We start from the raw sequence: 6,000 nt of genomic DNA, 5'->3' as shown, positions 1-6,000 counted from the left end.
TGTACCCTATATAAACACTTCACAGGACCTTTGAGGGGCTAAGTTGAATGTACCATATAGCCCACAGAAACACTTGTGTGTTAGAGAAAGTCTTGGATATTATTTGGACCACTTTTAAGGGGGGAAAATATGAGACAGGTAGTATTTTACAGTGTCGTACATCACAGAAAAAGAAATCCCTTAGAAAAATGACAGAAAGACACTGACAGGTACCAGGAGTTTTACATTTCACTTTTAATAAGAACTCCTTACAGATTACACACTTGGCCCTTCTTTTCAGTAACGTGCGGTGAAATCTTGTCATGAGTAGGCTGTGACCTATCAATGTGTGGAATATATGTTCATATATTCATTCAGTTAATTTAGCAACCCAAGTTCATATCAGGCATCATCAGATCGCCGCCTGCATTCAGCAAATTCAGTCATGTGAGGCTAATGCACAATCAAATATAATAATCAAATTAATGGACACATCTATCTTATGACCTATACAACAAACAAATGTTTTGTGCGGGACACAGAGAAGGAGGCGGCGCGGCAGCCTATACTCACTCCATCAAAATGCGCAAACGCGCACAGACAGCCACGGCGCACACACACACACACACACACACACACACACACACTTTTGGTCTGGTGACGGCGCACCAGGCTACAGTCAGAAAACATTGCGTCAGCAGTACAGCTTTAAAGTACAAAAACAGCTTATTCGCTCCTACAAACTGCTAGGCGCACACACCGACACGCAAGTATACTAGATGCTAGTATTCGGGAAGCGCGCGGATTGAGTGAGAGCGAGTAGATCACGTGACATGAAGCAAGCTCGGTCTCTGCCTCAATGTTGATAGTTCAAGACAGCATGAGAACTGACTGCGCATGCGCAAATCTACATAAACTACGTTCTATGGACCAAAGAGGCACCGCTCACCTCTGCCTCAATGGCCATGGCTTTTGAATTTCCTGCATGAAACAACGGTTTTTAGGAGCAAACAATGGCAAAATGAGTATATTATGTGTATTCCTGAAAATTTTTGTTACAAAAAATAATATTTGGAATAAAATTAATGCAATTAATAATGTGGTGAATTAATAAAGCTCTTGGAATTAATAAATGTAATGTCAACATTTCCTTTGGTGAGGCACTGCTATGGAGGTAAATCAGTAGCTAAACTTGAGAGGTTGAAGATCTGAATGTGAGAACTTGTCATATTAATATTTGTATTTGTAAGTTACAATTTACACTCACAGCTCTGATGTGAAGAGTTGAATCTTTCAATTTGCACACACAGACAATGATCAAAACACCCGTGTTTTGAATTGGAAGTTGTAGATTAATAGATACAAATGTGTAGAATGACATTCACACAAAGAAAATGACATATACACATGTTTACGACATATTTACTTTTGCACTTTACTTCAGTTTCGCTGCACAACGTCAAGTCGGCACTTACAACCTCTCAGATCTGGAAGTACAAGTTCAAATCCTAGCGCTCTGACTTTTGCTACTCTTTTTGCGGTATTCTGTTGCAAAACTCACTTGTGCACTTGTATTATGCAGATGTGAGAGAGCAGAGCTGGGGGCGGGGCTTTGGTGCGATTGAGAACATTTTATTGGTCGATGCCCGACCAATGAACAACGCCAATTGTTTTCACTGAATATCCTTAGCTTTGACAGGATTTTAAGACATTGCATTCATTTTGCCATTCAGGTATTATCTAGTAGACAAATAATGCAACATATTTTATATGTATATCCCACTGCATATTGCAGAGTAAACTCGCTGTACCAAAGCATGCTTTGATCTCACCGCCACGCGGTCACGTGGTTCATGGAGCTATCAATAGTACTAAACAAAACGTTTTGTCAATATGCTTGAAATGTATTAATTGGGACAGACAGCAGTTTTATTATATTTGCACCGATTTCTAGTAATTTGTAACACAAAAAGTGTATTGATTATGCATGGATAACTGCGTTGACTAATGACTATGCGTTATAATAGCAATTTATACTGGAAAATGGAACAGCATTATGTTCTCATACTCCTCCTTGGCAGTTAAATGCGACTAAACAATTAAGTGTAACTTTTAACCAATAAAATAACTGTACTGAATGTTAACTCAGTCATGTTTAGTTAATTTGAAGAGATCATGGTACTAAATAATATGCGCAATAATTATGATTCATGAATGACCATTTGAAATATAACATTTTCTAATATGTTTATTATTTAAACTACAATAACTGTAGTATTTAGGTTTAAATTCCAGTGCAAAGAGGCACGCTTTAAATTAGAGGCATTTGGTGGCCAGAAAGATAATATTCATATGCAATTCCATTGCTTAAACACTTAAACACTTGTTGATGTTTAATAAATACATGTATTTAGCTCTACTAGTTGCTCAAAACAGTATTTCTGGTCATAAGTGCTTATTTTTTTAGGTTTTACTGTTTAATGTACATTTAGACACTCGATTTTATAAAAAATAATAATAATAATAATAATGTTGCATTTAAAAAGGTTCATTACTGACAAGCAAATTAGGAATTTAACCCAATGAAGATGTTAAAATTATTTTTACAAAACATAAAAATAATAAAAACAGCATTATATTGCAACTCTGGTAGAGTGATATGCAGTGGGATATACATATAAAATATGTTGCATTATTTGTCTACCAGATAATACCTGAATGGCAAAATGAATGCAGTGTCTTAAAATCCTTTCAAAGCTAAGGATATTCAGTGAAAACAATTGGCGTTGTTCATTGGTCGGGCATCGACCAATAAAATGTTCTCATTCGCACCAAAGCCCCGCCCCCAGCTCTGCTCTCTCACATCTGCATATACAAGTGCACAAGTGAGTTTTGCAACAGAATACCGCAAAAAGAGTAGCAAAAGTCAGAGCGCTAAGATTTGAACTTGTACTTCCAGATCTGAGAGGTTGTAAGTGCCGACTTGACGTTGTGCAGCGAAACTGAAGTAAAGTGCAAAAGTAAATATGTCGTAAACGTGTGTATATGTCATTTTCTTTGTGTGAATGTCATTCTACACATTTGTGACTATTAATCTACAACTTCCAAATCAAAACACGGGTGTTTTGATCATTGTTTGTGTGTGCAAATTGAAAGATTCAACTCTTCACATCAGAGCCATGAGTGTAAATTTTAACTTACAAATACAAATATTAATATGACAAGTTCTCACATTCAGATCTTCAACCTCTCGAGTTTTGCTACTGATTTACCTTTATACACTGCCTACCCTGCCTACCCTGACCGCACGTCCCTGCTTCTTTTAATATTTTCCTTGTGATCTGTCCAGCTAAAGTAACTCTGGCTCAGCAATTTAACAAAGTAATTCCATATACACTTGAGGCTACGAATAGAGTGAAACAAAATTAAGTGAGGTTTATTGGAACTTGCACATTCCTCAGTGTTTGATGGATGTCACTGTTATATATGAGAAACTTGTGATAGATGGTTAAGGAGAATCCAGGCTTCATTTGAGCTGAGGAACTTAATTGAGGAGGTAGAGAAACTCTCTCTTCTAAAGTTGACAATGACAGTATTCAAACTCTGAAACCAAGCGTTATGCAATTTAAAGCCAATCTAAGTTTTCCAAATTATTCATGGAAAAAGTTTCAGGTGTATATTTGGTTGAGTGTGTTCATCTGTCAGGCCCACTGTCCTTGGCAAATAGCTTTCTTAATAATATGTGAGAGATGAATTTAAGATTATGTTTGATTAAACTAAAGTTCTCTTACGAGAGCTCTCTCGTACTGCGTCTTAGCTAAGACGCTACGGGAAAAGTCTCTTTTCACGAAATACTGAAGCAAAAAATTATCCTTAATTTTGTATTTTTGTAAAGCGCATTTGCAGCAGTACACAGCCATAGGCGAGACGGCTCGTTCGCTCATTGGCTTGTTCTGCGGCAACTGCACAGCCTATCGAGCGAGGGCTGATGCAACATCAGACCAATAAGGGCGCTTCGCGCCCTTCTTGCCACTTCCCGCCGAAACGGGTGTGGCCCAACCTATAAAAGGAGCTCGAAAAGGCTGACTCACCTGATTTTTCATCTCTTCAGCGAAGCTCACGCATCGCTGGATCACGGAGGAAGCAAGCGCCGTCTGAGAAAGCACATCAGCAGGACGAGCCATTCTGAAGCTGCTGGCATCGCCGCCTTCCATTGCCGTTCCTGCTGCGCTATCCGGCGCCTATATCCTTTCAATCCTGTTATATACAAGCTGTTCTTTATGTGTGTGTGTGTGTTCGCCCTGCGACACACACTCGTAAAAGAGCTCGCGTCTTTTTTAAGATGCCTTCCTGCGGCTCGTCAGAACCCCACTCAGCGAGGGAGACCGGTACGTCATCTGTGTCTCCTGCCTGGGTGAAGATCATGCAGCGCTCGCTCGCTGACGGCGGATGCCCCCACTGCGAGCTGTTGCCATGGTGACTCTGAGGACTCGCCTGGCCTTTTTCTCTGAGCCTGCATTCTCCGCTGCGCTGAGGCGCCGTAAAAGCATCGCTTCCAGCGGATTCTGGAACCGTCTTCAGCTCAACCGAGCTCGCCGGTTCGCCCTGCTTCACCGGCCCCCCCTGCATCGCTTCCCGGTGGGCAGCGCCCGCTGGGAAGAGGACACGCGCTCTCTGCTAGCTTCGGGCAGTGAGGGCTGGGCGAGCTCCGAGGATCTCGCGCCTTCTGCTCGGAAGCCCAGCAGACGAGCTGACATCGAGAAGGAGCCGGGGCGAAGGCTCGTGTTGGCCGCGATGAGTCTCGGCCGCGAGTGGTTTGCACCAGCGCCCCCCCCCCTCTCGTTCCCGGCTGGATGGTATTTCCCTTTCGGATGAGCGTACTTCTCAAAGCCCGCCTCATTTCTTCCTGAGCTTCACGAAGAGGTGGCGAAGGCTTGGAACACTCCATATTCAGCACGAACTCGTTCGTCTGTCTCACTAGCATTCTCCACACTGATGATGCTAAAAACAGGAACTACCACTCACTTCCGCCGGTGGAACAGGCGATAGCGACGCACCTTTGTCCGCCCTCTGCTGGACGGCGGCAAAAGCGGTGTTGCCATCTAAAGCCTCCTGTGTGACGCTGCGTCGGCACTACTAACGATGGCTGCTTCATAGAAGCGCAGGTGTACGAGTTCCGCTGTGGCCGAGCTCTCACCCAAGCGCACCGCTGTTTCAGTTCCAGGAATTTTGACTGTCTCAGCGTTTTCTGCAATGCGCAAGCCTGCACAGTTGCCCGCTTGCCTGCACACAAAAGCCGTTATCACAACAGCTTCAGCAACGCAGCTCGAGACCCCCGTTCTCGCTCTACTGGCCGTCGCCCCACGCCGCGGGGACCGCGGCAGAGGATTACGGTGAGGCCGGGAGCCCCGAAGCCATCCTGGGAAAGCCATCTACGCATGCTGCATGACGCTGCGTCGGCACTACACACGATGGCTGCTTCATCGAAGCGCCGGTGTACGAGTTCCGCTGCGGCCGGGCTCTCACCTAAGCGCGCCGCTGTTTCAGTTTCCAGAGATTGTGACTGTTTCAGCGTTGTTTGCAATGCGCAAGCCTGTACGGTTGCCCGCTTGCCTGCACACGAAAACCGTTATCACGGCTACCCAGATATTTCCCGAAAAAGGTGTAATTCCTGGTGTCCCGGCCACGGCCGAAGGTGCTATAAATGTAGTGACGATGCCCACTGCTCAGTGCCCATCTCCGCATATAAGCACAGCCCTTCACACAGGGCTCCCGCCTATAAAAGCGACTCAAGTCGATCACGCGCACTACATAGTAGACGTGCCCACTCCTCAGTGCCCACAATCACTATGTCACACGCGTCATGTGGTTTCTGTAAAAACGAAACCCGTGCACGTTCGTCCGGCCACGGCCGATGGTGCTATAAATGTAGTGACGATGCCCACTCCTCAGTGCCCATCTCCACATGTAAGCACAGCCCTGCACACAGGGCCTGCGCCCATAATGTCGACTCAAGTCGGT

This window comes from Carassius carassius, chromosome 7 (genome assembly GCF_963082965.1).
Source record: "Carassius carassius chromosome 7, fCarCar2.1, whole genome shotgun sequence".
NCBI lineage: Eukaryota > Metazoa > Chordata > Actinopteri > Cypriniformes > Cyprinidae > Carassius > Carassius carassius.
Note: the sequence above shows the minus strand (reverse complement) of the source record.